Source organism: Morone saxatilis, unplaced genomic scaffold (assembly GCF_004916995.1).
Source record: "Morone saxatilis isolate NCDOM2014 unplaced genomic scaffold, NCSU_SB_2.0 Contig2, whole genome shotgun sequence".
NCBI classification, from domain to species: Eukaryota; Metazoa; Chordata; class Actinopteri; family Moronidae; genus Morone; species Morone saxatilis.
The window spans coordinates 17,097,256-17,115,279 of NW_023339762.1; the positions used below are offsets into that span (position 1 = coordinate 17,097,256).

Sequence of the window (18,024 nt, forward strand, 5' to 3'; positions counted from 1 at the left end):
ACTTACCAGTAAACATTTACTACCACCCAGGAGAGGCAACACAGGGAGAGAGAGAGCAAAACAGAGGAGAGACTTCTTTTGTGTAGAGTTTTGCCCAGACCCTTAACAAGTCTGTGATACAGGAAGGTATTAACTAAAGCTCGGAGGGAGCCAGCTCACATCATCCTGGTGACATGCAGGCTGAGACCTGCTGCTCTCTGCCCAGGACTCCAGCCATCTGCTCCACAGATTGCACTGAAACAGACACAGCAAGCGCTGCTGCCACCCCTCTGGGTGAGAGAGTCACCAGAGGGTCAGTTACTTCTTCAGGACTTTCTCCCTTATCTGTTTTGACTGCTCTTACTTGCTTATGTTTATTGGGGTCGCCAAGCAACCCATCTAATAATCTCATAATCTGCAATGAGTGACAAACTGAGAATCTACAGTACGTCTAACAGGCAGCGAGAGAGCGAGAGAGAGAGAGAGAGAGAGAGAGAGAGAGTCCACAAAAAGAGGGAAACAAGAAAAGAAGAAAAAAAGCTTGAGTATTCTGATGTTTGTTTTTGACAGATGAGGGATGCCCCCTATTGACTTTGTCAGGGAAGCTAGAAACAGGGGTAGAGGGAGTAAAACCAGAGAGCATCAGTGATTGCAAATTGTGAAAACAGTGCCAGCATGCTCAGTTACAACCACAATAGTAGGTACTGCGTCCCTGAGATTATATGGACTTGGGCTGAAAATTCAGATGGCCAATATACTGTACATTAAAGTTTTAAAATATTCATTGCACAGGTTGGAAGGGATAAAAGGTTACATGAGTATTTGGCGCCCTCCCGAATGGAAAATTCTCTCTGAATAACAATCAGGTTGTATAGAATCAGACATAATGAAAACGAAGATGAGTGGTAGCTGGTTATAGCTACACAAGGCAATTTTTTCTGTAGTCTGAAATAGAATCAACTATACATTTATCAGACCAATAATTTTGACACAAATGAAAACAAAAAATAATTGATAACCCCATTATTTTTTCTTTTTTATGTGGTTGCTTCTCTTTAATTAAAAAAAAAGTTTTGATTAAATCAATTCCGGATAAAAACGATTTCGCACACTTGCAGCATGACGGCATCTGTGCCCTGCGCATTGAAAAACAAGTCATATGCAGCACAGTGCGTCTCTGGTCTGTGAACCAGTGTCCGTTGGGGAAATCGACCACCCTGGGCACAGTTGTGTTGGAGTGAGTAATGAGGCAGGCTTTCCACGATGGCTGATAGAGGCTCCCATTAACAGCCATGCTTCAGGGTATTCTCTGTCTCTGTGTTGTGGAATGGAAATGAGATCTGATAGAACCATGTATAATTTGTTGTCACATCAAAGTGACACTTATTAGCTTTATTTCCTATCATTGTTACATCTACAGTACCTCTGGGTAAATATTTCAGTAGAGCAGGCTGCTGCTAGCCTGCTTTTGTTGTGTGCCTCTAAGCAGGACTCAGTATAACTTTCATTGATTGTAGTTCTGTAACAACTGGTTAAAAAAACGTGCGTCTTCTATTGACGTGCTTTAAAATTAGATACAATGAACATGCTTTACCCCGCAAATAGATTTCCTGAAAGCTTATATCCACCGCTTCTCATGACTCTTAAGGAATACTTTGCTGTCGTTTTCCTTATTCCTCTGTGTCTCATTTCTTTTCATCGGCAAGGTCGATAATCTTATTAGTAATATCATCCTACAGTATGTAAAAGTTTTTGGCACTACGCGGGTTTCTGATATATTTTATTCATCAGTCGTCATTCTCACATAGACACGCACATTTGCTCGTGCACACACAAGCAAACACACACATTTTTTTTTCCATTAATCCCACAGCTATCCTGAAGTGGATTATTTTGAATTTATCCAACAGCCCTCTTCATATCTTTGTGACTTTGAATTGGGATATTGCGGGATGGACCACTATCAGAGCAGAATTATTTTCCCAACTCCAGCAGAGAACTGAGCATTGAAGGGCTATATTTTACCATTGCATCTATAGATGTGCAGCATTATAACTCATGAGTGGCACCTCATTTCACACAGCCTAATGGCTTGACACTGAGAGCACACTGGGGATCCAGGCAGGGGAGCTTCCCTTCATTTTTTTGGTCTAAGTTTTATGAGATACAAGGATTAGGGTTGATTGAAAGTCACAGTCAGCTGCTGCACAGCACTGCAGCATGTATAAGGTTTTACATTAAACTTCCCTCACTGATGACTTAATTCTATTAATGATATACAGGCAACCCATGTTATATCGCCCTGATTTGTGTTTTTACAAATTCTGCAGGCTCAATTTGCTGTGCTGAATAAAAACCTGACAAGTCAAAGATAAGTTCAGATGTGGGTCTTTATTCTCCCCCCCAAAAAAAATAAAAATCACCCGAGACTGCAGCAGCCATGTGATATTTAACTGATTTAGATAGAGAGAAGCAGACACTGAGGCACAGTCTACTCTTCAGTGAACTTATCTTACCCGCCTGGATGTGACAGACAGTGTAGCCCTCCAGCTTACTTGTCATACACCAGCGACCAGTCAGAGCTCGTCAGGTTGCATGATTGTATAATTGTGTTGTGACACCTTGAACCCGCCAGTGGTATATAACCATGTTAATTTCCTGATAGCACACCGTGGGCCGTTAGAATCAGAGTTATGATGGATGTAATTTGTGCCTCCAACGGCAGAGTGAAAGGAGCGGGTCATCAGCAGGATAAATACAAATTAAAATTGATGCAGGTCTCATTTCTGCTTGACCAGTTTGTGTTGGGAGGCTGCAGAGAGCTAGGAATGGTGCACTTGCCATTTGTGCCATTTGGTCTTCCATTTCAATTCAGGGCCTGAAGGCAAAAACTCTAAATGAAATGTACCTGCCCAAAGATGTACCGCAGTATCACAGGCTTGATAATAAAGCTCAGAAGGCTGGAAATACGGCTGCTTTTATAGTTCACAAACTTGAGTTATGCTTCTATGAAGACGTTTCTCATATAAAGTTTGTAACCTCTAATTTTATGTCATAGCTGGTCCAAAAATAAATAATATTAAGTGGAAAACAGAAAATAAAAGAACTGAAGCACAGAGGTAGATTTTTTGATATTTTTCCAATATCAGTAGGAAGATTGGACATTGAACGCTCTAAATGAAAAGCTAGTGATTTGTGAAACAATATATGAGTGACAGCTTCATTTTGCTGTCTCTGGGTGCATGTGTGCCTGAGTGTGTGCCTGAGTGTGTACCGTGTGTGTGTGTGTGTGTGTGTGTGTGTTGTACTTCCAGCAGAGCCAAAGAGGCATCCTCCTGAACTCCTGTCACAGCTTCTCTGACTGGGAGTTCAAGAGCTCTTCATTACAGCCTCTGCGCATCTGAGGGAAAGAGAAACAATGCTTAGAGCCCAATGCACATAACCTTTCCATTTAATCAGCAGTTCAAACTGTCTCCCACTACTGCAAATCATTCTCTTTCTAGCTAGTCAAGTGCACCACTGAGTCAAAAAGCCTCCCATAAAAAAATGGATACAAATATCTCAGACAGAAAGAAACCTAAATGATAATTTCTGGAATAAATACTTTGACTGAAACTCTAAATGAAAATGGTAATGACAACATTTTAAGCTGTCCCTATGCATTACCCATCGCTGTCTGTGTAATATGTATATTTTGCAAAAATGAGTGGTAAAACTAGCCTGACAGCATAATGCCGACGTCAAACAAAGGCTCGTCAGTAATGTTTTATACAAATCCACTGATATAATAATTATGCTATCCCCAGTCTTTAGTGGAGGTTGATTGTTCTTGCTGTGAGCTAACACACTTAATTGTAGTATGCAAATGAGAGCAATTACAAAGCTTTTAGGTGAAGAGATGACAGCTGAGGTTGGTTTTATTGGAGGCCTCACCCAGTTGTCATGGAAACCACATAGAATAACGCAACTGTCAAACGGATATAATCTCATGATATGTCCAGAAATTGCCTCCACTCTACTTTTTGTTCCATGAACTGATCCATATGAAAAGGAGATTCTTTGATTACTGAACAAATTGTCAATTTGTGTTGTGCAAAGGAAAAGAGGGTTCGTTTGAGAGAAAGAAATGTTGGAATGGATTCAATTTCCAAACCAAAGCATCATAAGAATGTAAAATACGGTCGCACACAGAGTCCAAAACGCTTTGAGCTTTTTGTAGTGTCAACAATTAGACACATATATCAAACAGGAATTTCTGACAATTATTTGAAGGAAAATTGTTTGTTTTTATAGCCATCATGCAGCACATATCTCTAATACTGTGAAATCTATGGCTTGAACAAACAGGTCTCCCCTTTATATTTGATTTATCAATACACGATAGGTTATAAGGTATTGATATATGATCATCTTAATGCTAGTTACGCCGATCAACTGTAAATCAAAAAGACGTATTCACTGCCTACACTCAAACAGTACAAGGTGAGTGCTTATTGTCAGTGAATCTGCCCAGGGTCACCATTTCAGATAGCTGATCACATGACAGACCTAATAGTGGTGTTGATGATGATTGTCATATTGTGTACAACACAGGACGCTACCTTTCCAATTAAAATCTTCATTGCCATTTTTTAGCAATGTATCATTTTGTTAAACAAATATATATATATATATATATACAGTTGCATAATGTTTAAATTATATACTTTCTACATTTATATTTTTTGTCATTACAAAATTAGACATTCACTGTTTTATCTTTGTTTATCCCAAATTACAGCAAATGACACAATCACTGCCGCTGGTACACAAAACAGAAAGTTGTGGTCTAAATTTGGTCAAATTTTCTATAACAATCTATATTACAATTACTGCAGGCTTTCATGAATTAAATATGAGTTGTGTCTGAGAATGAGATGTTATAGAGGTAAATGACAAGAGGCAGCCTGTAATTGAGGTGGTGGCAACATGGGCCTACTGAACTAATCCCTGACTCGGTCATGTGATGGGCTGTTCACCAATGGCGGGAGTTCTTTTCACCACAAAGCCAGGGCAGCTGGGAAAATTGATTTCTCATCTGAGCTGTATTTGATAGCTTTTGAAATCAAAAATTGAAATTAACTAACCTACGCCCCATCATTACAAAAGAGCAAATTAAACTGTGCAACAGCGGTTCCTCCGAGCTCAGGAAGCCTGTGAAGGGGACAAATTTGACGAAGCGAGCTCTTCTCTGCCTGTGACTCTCTCACTCACACTTTCTCCCCAGAATAATATTTAAAACAATAAATAAAATGTGTACTGTTGTCTTCTTTTTAATATATAAAGCACTGAACTACTGCTATTTTTAAAATGTAATTTACAGCATATTTTACAACACATTTGCTTGATGTGATTCAAAAGAATTTATCTATTTTATTCAAAAAATACATTATGCTATGTGGTTTGCTTTGTGCATGTCATCTTGTTTAAATCAGATTTTCTGCAAATATACTATTTTGCAATTATTTAGATTTATAATGCAAAATAATATAATACTTAATCAAGAGTACTGTATAAATAATAATCAGGCAGAGTAAATGTTTTGAGTGCAATAACTTAAAGATCAGTAGATTATGCCGCAGAGTCTTAGTTAAATAACAAATGTGTAATTAAATATATATTTTTATATAAAATGTTAATATATCTTTAAAGATAAAGATTAAATAATAAACAAGTACTACACCCACCATTTGTTAAGATGCAATAACTATGAGTGACAAATTTACTATTCAGTATTAGAACAATGTAAACACCAATTTAACAAGCATTTAGGTGTAAATTCTCTTTGTGAGAGTGAGTGAAAGTGGACAAGACGTGGAGCGAAACAAGGTATCTGGTTGCGTTGACAAACGACATGCCGAAACAGATGTTCCTGCAGGTGGACATGTAGATCAATAGGCGGTGGAGAGCAGCTAGATAGTTACCTGAGCTGCTGGAACTTGTAGCAGATGTTAAACAGACTGATGCCCTGGAAGGCTGATCAATGGAGAGAAGGCAGATGGAGGAGAACATGGAGGAGTGCTGGGAGGCGCTGTTAGCAGAGACAAACATAAAATAATGGGAGTCACATTTGATATGCAGATGGGCGCCTGTCCACAACGTTAACCCATCAACACAAAAATAATAGGCTTTAACTTTGGAGAAACTTCAACTTCAGCCAAAACTCTGCTCCCTTCATCCACTTCTGTGCCATGATAATTACTGGTGAATTTACCTCGTCAAAGTCAGGATCCTATAAAGCTGATTATTTGTCCCGTATCATAATTCTAAACAGGCAGGTTAGGGCACTGTGATGACCATTATCAGGTGTGAGAAAAAAAAGAGATTCAGCAGTTTTTCTGGGCTAAAAACTTGCCTAATTAGCAGTGGTAAGAGTTAGTGTCAGGCTGTGATCTAACAGACTATCACCTTTACCTCCCATTAGTGAATTAAATACACACTGAAAATCCCAAAGCAACTCCAGGCCCTCACTACTTGGTATAACTAGTGCATTATCAATCTTATTTTACAAGCACATATGACAAAAAAAAGGCTTGTTTTTAATGTCTTATTATGTCTTAAATATTTTCAGGTATTTTACAAATACAACAACAAATAAATATAATTCAAAATACTCATTTGACAGCTTGTGCATATCACATGAATTACATTTATTTTATTGCACAATTTTCATCATGCAGTGAAAACTGATTTTCTCTTTAATCAGGCTAGGTTTGCAGTTAGCAGCAAGTGCAACTTCTGTCTCTGCTCTTTCCCAAAATACTGTACACCTGCACAAGCACATACACAGACCCACAGAAACACCCGCTTACTGTACACACACGTAAGCTCGCACACACACGCACAGATCCTCTGACATCCAGCGTCCCAGTGGCCTTGCTGTCCGAGAAGCAACTTGAACTAGGCGATAACCTGATAGACTTTATCTTGTCTTCCCTGGGTCTCAGTGAAGCCTGAAGAAGACACTTCAACTGCACAGCATCCCCCCAGAGTCCTAACCTTCCCCTCATCTCTCCTCGCCGGCATCGGTGCCTGAGAGCTGTCAGCGGCCTGTTGCTTATTGATGTTTCTGCATGTTTTATGTCTTTCTGAGATATGACGGCCCTGACACAGTGCTGATTTCAATCAGCTTGCCACATACCGCAGAGAGTGACAGCTGGGGAAAGTAAGAAGGACAAAAAAAGAGAAAGAAAGAAAGAATTGGTGGGGATGTCATTGGCTCAGATCAGCTCCGGCCTTGTCTCTGACCGGGGATTCTCCTCCCTTCTAATGAAAATGTTTCATTCACGTCTCACATCTCATGCCTCCCTCGCTGATGAATTCAATAGAAGAAAAAAGAGAAACGAATGGTGAGGGAAAGAAATTCAGCTTTTGTCAGATTGGGGAGGCAAGAAGAGAGGATGACCCCTGAGCCAAAGGTTTTGACACTGCATCAATCCCTTTAGGGGTGAGGCCTGCTGGACCAGCTCTGGCTGAAGATTACTTCAGCACATCTGAGGGATGGCTGCTCTATCTATTTCACACATTCTATGCAGAGGAGAGCCTTGTATGCTTTGGATCCTGAGCTGCCCAGTAAATTAGGTCTGAGATCATTCCATGGAATGAGGGGAGCTATCCAGGGCAATTCAACTCCAAACCATTGACAGAGAGCTTACCGAATCCCTGAAAAAAAAAAAAAAAGGGAGACACATCTAGTCCCTCTTTCTCTTTATGATACCAACGAGAATGTACCGTGGGTAATCCCAATAAGGCTCTTTACTTGCAAATTCAAGTATATGCACACATGTACCGATAATACGCTCCCACGCAGCTTTCTCACATACGTGTTATTGACAAGCATATCACATCTATTCAGCTCTCTGCGCTTTTGTCCCAATCTGAACTAATATCTTTGACTTATTAGGCAGTGCGATGTTAAATATGATGTGGTGATAATTGTTGTAAATTTTCATTAACATTTCAGACCGCTGAGGGTGTCAGAAAACATCTGGGTTACCCAGAACAACATATAAATATATTTTTAAAGGGTAATAAAATATATATTCTACATTTTTTTTTCTTGATAGTGAAATTATTCTATGTGTTGGCTAATAGCAGCTCTTGGTTTATATGTGTTTAATATAGAGGCTTTGCTGTGTTTGCCTTGTCTCTGTTTTCTACAGCATTATCTCCGACTTCAACTTAATCTAAACTGGACTTTAAAGTAGAAAAAAAAAAAATCCCCAAGATCTCATAGTCTTTTCAAACTTGTGTTTGTCTGAATCTGATAAAGCTCAATTTATTCACTTCTGTTTTCATTGAGAGATATCAAATTAATAGCTCTAGTTGGGGTACTTTACTTTGAGTGTGCAGTCATATTTCACTTTCAGTTTTTTTTATAGAACACAATTACTGCGGCCATAATGAGATTCAAAACAAAGACTAGACTAAATTAGCTGTCATTAAATTATTTCAATTTCCTTACCCTAATAGAAGATTGTGACAGGTGTCATAGTTGCCGTTATGTTTGGCTTCGCAACATGTTATAATGGATAATTGATCCATCAAAAAACATCAAGCCAAGGCAATAACTGGCTTGAGACTAGCGTACTGAACATGCAGAAAATCGAATTTAACCCCATGTTGACTAAGACACTCCCTTGCTCTGTCGATCAAGCATGTCTCTCCTTGACAGCTCTGTTCGCATGTTGTTAAATAATCTAAAGGGGGAAAAAAAGAAACATGAAAGAAAAAGCAGTCTCAGAGGAACTGTCACAAAGAAAGGAAAATGCCATGGGGGGCGAGGAATGCCTTCAGTCGCACAGCTTTTCACATTTTAATTTCAGTCTGCGGGACTGACTCATGGTAGCGCCTGAGTGAGTGGGTCCTGGGAGTCAGGGCTCGCGCTGACCCCTGAGCATAGACAAGCCCAGAGAGATGTCAGCTGAGAGCTCCTGAGGATCACCAGGCTGCCAAGCGCTTTGAAAGCTGCTGCCAATTCAGCCTAAGTTTCAGCTGAATGGTCGCCACAGAGAAGGGGAGCGACAGCAATAAAAACAGGTTGCAAAAGGAAGAGAATTTGCTTTCAAAATGTATTTGGCCTTTGACCTTGCATCCAACCCCATGGCCTCTGTCTTTGAAGCTGAGCATATTTTTTGAGAGACATTGAAAGAGGGGAGGGTTTTAGGGGTGGACTTGGGGCCTGTCAGTATAAACATATTAATAATCTGACAGCTTCATCTGCTTTTGAGGGCTAGACTTGACAGCTTCACAATGGCCTGCGCTGTAGTCCTCCTCGTACATGTCTAGCTTTCCTGTCTGAACAACACAGAGAGTTTATTAAGACATCACACTCCTGTGAAGTATTGATTTTACACCAGTCTCTGTCACTTACTGTATTAGCCCAAGCAGGAGCTCCAAAATAAACTATGACAGCTGCATGTAACCTGCTGAACATGTTTGACAGAACTGCTCAGTTCAGGTAAATTTGCTTTTTATTTTGTTGTACATCTTTGATCTAATATCGCCTGACCAAATTCCACGATCAAACATAAATACACCTCAAAAAAATGCTTTGATTATTGTTTTTATTTTTTTCAAGAGAAAATTCAAATTTTATGACAGTGACAAATAAAGGACAAACGTATTAGAGGGGAGATTGTTGCAATTAAGTTTTTGCAGCTCAGGAAAAAGAGCGAATGCTATCTTGAACAAAGGAGGGGGATGTGCATCTGCCTGTGGAAATGCGCCCCGCCTCTCAGACAGTGGGTCTGTCCATGGAGAGACAGAGGGAGAGAGGGGTCAGAAGGAGCACAGGTAATTGAGGTGTCCCCTCCCCTCCCTTTTTTCCAGGGCTTCTCACCCCATCCTTTCACCCCCCACCCTATCCACACAGCGGGCACAATTACGCTCCCCATCACCCCACCAGCTGGCCCCCATGATCCCACACTTCTTACTAAACGCGACTCCATCGGCCCTTTCCCTCTTAACCTCTCAGCACCCGCTCCGGGGGAATGGTAAGGCTGCACACAAAACTGGGGAAGAAGAACTCAGACAGTTCTACTACTTTTAACACTTTGCAAAAAAAAAGAAGAAAAAAAGAAAAAGAAGTTGAGTTAAATGCAGGTTGTGCATTGAGAATTAAACTGGGTTTATGGCAGGTGTACTGCGGGATCTCTGAGTGGGAACCTACAGACACACAGCAGCTCTGAAAAATGATTTAACTGCACGAATGACTCGATTGAATTTAGGCTGTAGATTAGTTATAGTAAAATATTGTCATACTAGGTAACAAGATGCTGCCAATGTTGTGATAATTAATTTTACACTTTAAATTAGAAGAAAATCTGACACATTAAGATAGATTTAAAGAAAATTGATAAATTCTACTTTCAATAAAGAATAGCCTGTCTAACATCTAGTCTGCTAACAATTTAAATCAAACTGTAATAGCTATCAACATGTATGTTAATTGAGTGGCTTGAAATAGATTTTAACACCCGAGTGTCAGTCTGATCATATTTCTCGAACACGCTCCGAGTGTCTCTTGATAGACAGTGTTTTCACTCCATCCCTTCACATTAATGAGTGGGAAGGCTCTCTTGTGCGTTATTACCTGAAATAATACCATATGGTAAAATGTAAACAACATCTGCATATTCATGTCATAACTTCATCTGTTTAATTAGTTCCAGCAAAGCAGTTTACCCTCTGAGGCCCTCCCTGTCAGAGCAGTGATGGTAGAGCCGTGCCCCGCTGTCGGTCCTGACAGTCCTCCATTGTTCAGTTGATGCTCCTGCCCTGTCTGTTTAATGCCAGGTGCATCTTTACAGGCCACGGATCAGGTGAAGTGAGTTAGGGAGCTTCTTTCTCACTGATGCCAAACCTGACACATCCCTCTTTAGCAAGGAGACCTACCAATTATTTGAGGATATTCTGTTATATGTAAACACGGCTTGGTTATAAGCCAAACTTTCACCAAATGACACCGTCCCTGACATGCATCAGCCACTGTAAGCATACACATCCATCAATATGTGTGGTGAGATGCATCTGTTTTCATTCTAGATAGTTAGGAAGAATGTGATACACCGCTCAGGTTAATCACATGTGTAAAATAATACCAGATACTCTTTATTATTTCTATTTAAATGCTGGCCAAGATTAGATTGATTCAACAGACTCATAAAAAATAGTTAATATATGATATGTAACACTGCTTCACAATATTTTTATGCGTGTTTCATTTGGCATTCACTATTTCCGTATATTATGAAAACAATGCTAGCAGTGCCAGAAAATTCACAATATTTTTAAATCATGTTTTTCTTGTTTTTTTTTATTTCTTGTTTTTTTTGGGACACTTGCGATGAAAAATCCTACAAACAAAGAAACAATAAAGAAAAACAGGGCAATGTGGTATGGGAAGCTTGAGTGGGCATTCTCTAATTAAATTCTCCTTCATCAGGCACTCGTTTGTGCACAAGCATTAATACTTTTGACCTCATGTAGCCTGAACACTAACATGCCTGAGGAAGGAAAAAGAGGAGGGAAATGAAAGAGAAAAACATGAAGGAATATCTTATTAGGGGAGTCAGGCATGTTTTGGCCCTCGTTTCTTGATGGCTGCTCTTGGTGTCGCGACCTACTGGCGTCTAGCTAATACGACAGTGTACGCCATGCCATTGTTCTCAATCAATAACTAATTATCAAAGTACTGGCTCCGACTTGTATTGTCCTCTTTGCTTGGAGCCCCTTGTTGTGGACTGAAAGACAGAAAGGGGGAAGAAAGGGGAAAGGAGGGTGGCTTTTGGCTGCACAGTGATGCTGCCGCCACAACATCCTTGCAATCCTTTCAAGATACACTGTGCCGTCAGTTTGAATTACCATCCCCTACTAATTGATATGAATTAGAACAGAAGAATTATTGTTGCTGCTGAATGCCATAACGATATCCTCAAAGTAATCATGGTAGACAAAAAGAGAACAGCACAAAACACACAAGCAGACCAAATAAGAAAAGACAAATTAAGCCGACTCCTGCTAGGGACTTTGCAAACGAGGCTTTAGACAATAGGGAAAGAAAAATAGACTGCTACCAATCTGTATGTTTCATTATTTCAATCTTGTTTGCAAGTATGAACCATTATTTTAACTAAGTAGAAAGGATTCCTTTTCCAGAAAGCTGTTTTATTTGTGAGCCAAATCTTAACCATCAACAGGTTCAAACGGAGCACTCTAATCACTGATACAATGCCCTTTTATCACCTTGTCATTGTTAGTTGGTTTTTACAAATGAGCTGACTGAAATAGAGGAACCCAGTAATTCATAGTTGGCAACACAGGGTGGATTGTGCGCTGGTGCCTGCCTGTCTCTGTGCTTCCTAATGTGAGTGGCGAGTCCTGTCATCCCACGTGGCAGCACAGTTCACTTCTCCGCAGTCCTGTTGGTGCCACTGGCACCAGGACTGTGGGCCAAAGCTCCCAGGAGCCCGGGGGGTGGCTGGTGCCCCAGTGGCAAGCAGGGGTCAGCCTAGTAAAAGTTCTGCCCTCAGGACACTGAGTCTAATCCCACAGCAAGAGCATAGCAGCTGGAGCGGCCCATCCGTTCAGCCTGTGTAATGATATCACTTGCACTGGATCTGATGTCTGACCTCATTACCAGAGTTTAATTGCGTTGCTAACAGAGTTTCAGTTCTTCTTTTCTCTGGCCTCTTTCTGTTTTTGACAGCTCTCTAAAAGAATTTCTCTGTTGCTCACAAAACTAAATTCATTGCCTATATATTTTGTCCTATGACAAATAAAAATTAATAATACGGAGTCTTGGCTAAACAGAATATGATTTTTCTTTCAATTTTTAAATTAACTTAATAAATTATAAATATCTGAATATTATCATTTTACCTACATTTTGTGACAGCTCTATAACAACTGGATAAGTTCCACACTGTACATATTTTCAAAGAATTAAACTTTTCATTGTTAAAGCGCTTAAAAACAGAAACAACACACAAAAAATAAACATGCATTATTTTTATAAAAAATGACAGGTGATTATTGATGGGGGAATAATTTGAAATAGGAGAGTATTAAATCAGCAGTTCATTAACACCTTTTAAATATACCTGGTCCTTTTCACATTGTGTTTATTACAGATGAGTGTGAAAAAGCTTCACTACATATGTAAATGACGATGGTGTTGTTCACACTTTAAATTAGGTAATGATTTTTTTTTTTATTCATTGCACAGTTATAAGAAATGATTTAAAAGTGACAATTTCACCTTTAAGATTTTTATACTGTAGGTTTCATTCATCAGATTTATGCTAAGCTACATGTTCTGGATAAATACAGAGGACTGGGCATTACGTCTCAGGGGAAATATTTCTTTTCTGTTTGTGCAGGCTGTTTTGATGCTTTGAATCCAGAAAAGCCGCCCCCCGCCCCAACTTGTTGTGAGCTGTGCGACCTGAGAGCCAGCTGTAACCTGCCCTCCACCATGAAGGAAATAACTCTCTTTCATGCCATGATACCACATGAAATATGAATAATGAAAACAGACAGAGTTGTTGTGTAAATAGGAAGCATGACTGGGGCTTGGTGCTGCAGATAGCAGCTCTGTTGCCTCGCTATCGCCAGTTTTCTCCCTCCCACACAGCTCAAGAGGTAGTGTCATCTTAGTTTCCTACTCGGCGCCCAAGCTACAGCCCTCCATAACCCGCACACCCTTTGGAAGCTACCACTGGGTCGTGGGGTGCAGGCCACTACTGTTAATGGGGCTGCTCTTTGAAAACATCACAACACAAGTAAACAGGGCAGTCCATTGTGTATTAAGTGCAGTGAAACTTTGAGTAAAAGTATCATGGTGGGTAAAGGTTATAGGAAGAAGGTGTTTCAGCGAGTGTGTGCAAACAGCGGTCTGTGTACAGGTGCTGTGCTGTATTGAAAATGCCTCATTACCACCCTTCCCGTTTTCTTGGGCTCATATAGTGTAGCAATGTGCCCTTGAAAACAGACCCCAATTAATTCTTTGCATTGTGCATGTGGATAGATTTTCCAATATTCTCATCATGAAAGAGCAATTATAATTCCATGATTCATATGCACACTCCATTTGAAGCAGCTATCCTCACCCATTGTCAGTTGTCAGAGTAGAGGATAAACCATGAAAAGGCCTAATCCTGCTATGGGCAGCATGCTTTAATGAGCAGACTGTCTCAGGCAAAGCCATGTGATACCCTGGCTGGGGCCAGACCAGTGCAGCGTGGAGGTCAGCTCCTAATGGAGGGCTCCATGGCTTCCCCTCTGGAGAAGGGCGGAGCCCACTTACGCTGACCTGTTAAGTCAAGTTGCTTTCCTCTGACCCTCCAAAAGATGCTTGGATGTGGGAGATTGTCCGGAAAGTTACAGCACAAACAGCCGTGCTGCCTGCAGGCAGTGGGGCTCGCTAGGAATGAAAGGAGGGGAAAAAAAAAAGCTAGCTCAGAACAAGAGACTGGAGCCTGTGAAAGATGTAAATTCAAAGCAAAAGCAGCAGAACTTTAACCTATGGGCTATTATGCAGCAAGTGAAACAGAGCTGCCGCTTGGAATTAGGGGACAATAGGGAGTTCAGGCCAGAGGCATTTAACCAATGGACATCTAGTGTATCAGATCCCAATCTTAATGACATAAGTGACCGAAGCTTTGCAGAATCTCTGATCTCTGGTGGCATAAAGAAAGGGTCGCGGCTAGAGGGGATTAGTAAAATATATGGAAAAAACTGAAAAAAAGGAAAATATTAAAAAAGAACGGATAATGAAAAGAGGTTATGGGAAACCAGGGTGAATATTATTGCTGGACTTCACCGAGATGCAGAGGGGAGGAAAAAGCTGTGCAAATAGTCATGGGATTGCAAAGTCAATAATACGTGCAATCTTCACAGACAGAAAGCTATAATCAACAAAAATCCATATTGAGGGTGAATGCCAGAGTTTTTCAAAATGTCATTGGAGTGTGTTTGCAGAAGGGCAGGAATGACAGATGAAGAGCAGGGAGGTGAGTGGCAGGGACACAAGGACAGGCGGACTATGTGCTGATGAGGTCCTGGACACAGAGACCAGGCAAAGTGCAGCGCCAGGCCAGGAGAGCACTCTGCCTCAGCCTGCTCCCTACAGAAAAGCCAAGAGGAGTCAGCAGTGCTACTGCAATCTAATGGGAACTGTCCACTTAAAATTCATAGGTTAACAAGACAGTAGGCAGCCTGGATTGCAAAATGGTAGCAAGAGTGATTTGTGAAGACACTTTAAATCGACAATTTTAGCAATGATAAAAATACTCCTTCCTGGTATAGTTCTATAAAATACAATGCTTTGTACAACCGGGCAAAACAGAGCAACTGAAAACTGGGTGATTGTGGAGGAAGTGTGGTTTTTGTGAATATAAGCACTTAAGTTGAGTCATTTTAGGGATATAGATCCATTTTCAACTCTGACAAAAATGCAGTGAAATGGAGGGGCCATTTTTTTAAATTTTCAATTTCTGTCTCGTAAATCCTTTTCAAACGCAATTCCTATTCTTCTTTTGAGGTCTTTTAAGTCATTATAAATGTTTTCTCTCTCTCTCCCTCTCTCTGTCTGTCCCTCTCCCTCTCCCTAGCTTTAGTCTTCTTGAATAAAATAAGTGCAGATTTGCTGGAAATCAGTGGCTTTTGTGTGTGGCTGCAGGAGCATGGTGAAATGTTTGGACACTAATACCCATTCATTTCGGTAGCGCCATAAATAAAAGCTGCCAGCTATGCGGCTGCCGTGAAGTGGTATTCTTTGGTGCCCAGCAGGATGTCCTGTTCACATTAGCGCAGCAGGGAAAACTGGCCGGAACAGCCAGACAACTAAATCAAGACATTGTCAACTTCTGACAAAATTGCTATAGGGGGGAGGACCAGTTTTAAGAGGGGTTGTGCATGTCTGGTTGTGTGCATGTTGCAGTGTGTGTATGTGTGTGTGTTTTTGTAAGACACAGAGAGAAACAGAGAGGGAGAGTTGGAGAATGAGAGAACAAGAGAGGCATGGGGGAGATATATCTTTTCAAAATGCAGTATATTCTGAAAAATAATTCCTAACAGAGCGACACCATGGGGCTGACAAGAATGAGGAAGTGTTGCTGGAATGGAGATGACAGTGCTTAGATCAAGAAATAAAATGTAAGCCTCCACAAACACTCATCTCCTGTTGTGTACTTTTTCCTCAATCCATGCCAAAATGCTTCTAAGGATCAATTTTCCAATACGTAACAATGTTGTGCGAGCTTTAAAATTGTGATAGGATAGAAAATACCACAGACAAAATACACCTGCAATGTGTTTTGAGTTAGCACTGGGAGTACTAGATTTTGACTTGGATGACAGGACCCTGGCCTCCAGCCATTATGAGCCACCTAATAAACAACTGAACATAAGTCTCCTGTCCGTACATATAAACTTTACTAATCCCCCCAATCAACCAGAAAAAAAAGATCAGAGGTAAATCTTGGAGCATCTGTGCTAAACTTACACCAGGTTAGGGCAAACGGCACACATGTGACAGAATGTCAAAAAGCATACTCCTTTAAACACAGTCCCTGCCCTGGGCTAGATTTGCAGGTGGTCGATTGCCTGGTCTTCACAGAGGTTAGCTCTTAGGGAGTGCTAAAAGCTGCAGCTCTGAAAGGGAGTCCTATCATCAGAGGAGGCCTTAGTGCCAACAAGACCCAGATAATGACAACTCTGACCTCAGTTAAGTACATAACACAGCAAGAGCTCTTGGATGTGCTGCCCAGAACAATGTACGGGGAGAAGGGAAATGCTGCGCCAGGGCCACAGCTGGGACATACCATGCCAGTGGGCTTGCCATTTTGATTAGGGGTAAGTAAGCCTTTTAACTTAGTTAGATTGAAAAGAAAAAAGACAGGGTGGAGTTTCTATTCATATCTTTTTGCCTTATAAAGACTACTTGACAACACAGTCGTTTAACACTTACGTACAATGGGGAAATGAACCATTGTGGTGCATGTCAGAGGCCTAATGTGTACTGCAGATTATACATGGAGGAAAAGGATAAAATGAGGTTTGGCAGTGCCACCGTGAGGTTGCGGCTGGATTTCGTGTATCTCGAGGCATCCTGGAGCCCATCCAGACAGCCCCGCTTGTAGAGTTCTGTGAACTGGAGATGAGAGGAGTGCTCCCACTTTCTGCAGGCTCTAAGTTGGAGTCTTTGCTATAGGGTTCAGTGGACCATGAGAAAACACCAGTGAATCCGTCACCATCATCCCTCCTGGGACAAAGCTGGCTGGTCACTTCTGAGGCTCCAGTGACCCAAGGCTTGAACCCTGCTGCTCTCCATTCCCTGCCCTACGCAGCTACTGGGAATCTATGACCTCAAGTTCATCCGGAATCACACACTTGCACGGCAGCTTCAAAAGCTATGGCTGGCTCTGTTGTGTTTTTAAACTGTGTTGTGCCCTCCACCAGTCCTGTGCAAATTAACAAAATATTGATGAGCGCACTCTCTCTGTTTAAGAATGATATATTTTCACGGACTCGAAGACATATCATGGAAACAAAGCTCTGTTTTTTAAAAACATTTGAGTCTCCACATCAAAAACACATCATGAAAATATGAAAATAGTTATGATTTTGTAATAGCTTTCTTACTGCATCCAAGCCCAGATGGCTCTTAATTGGTTGGCAAAGGGAGCAAGAGGTCTTTTTTTGAGGCGCGAGTGTGTGATTGTTGCTGCTGAATTGCTGCTGTGAAAGGCTGGCTGCGTGATGTGGAGATGGAACAGTGTGAGAACAGGTCACACAATGGAGCCACCAGCCTTGCACGCGGGGGGATGTTGGGGGTGCGTGGTGTGTGTCTGTTGGGGGGGAAACAGACGACAGCTTAAGACGGAAAAGTGGTGACATGTAAGGGAAGGTGGACATACAGATAATCTACAAAGACTGAGAGTCATTAGGTGTTTTTTATCCAATGACAATTTTATTTTATGTATTTATTTATATATATATATA

General features: G+C 40.9%; 1 long non-coding RNA gene across 1 annotated transcript in view; it reads right to left on the bottom strand.

The window, feature by feature from the left end:
- LOC118330809 overlaps positions 1–18,024 on the bottom strand; it is a 93,805-nt gene that overhangs the window by 23,039 nt on the left and 52,742 nt on the right. Inside the window, exon 3 of the long non-coding RNA XR_004796851.1 lies at positions 3,288–3,379. This is a non-coding gene — a long non-coding RNA (uncharacterized LOC118330809). The remainder of the gene's footprint in view (positions 1–3,287; positions 3,380–18,024) is intronic.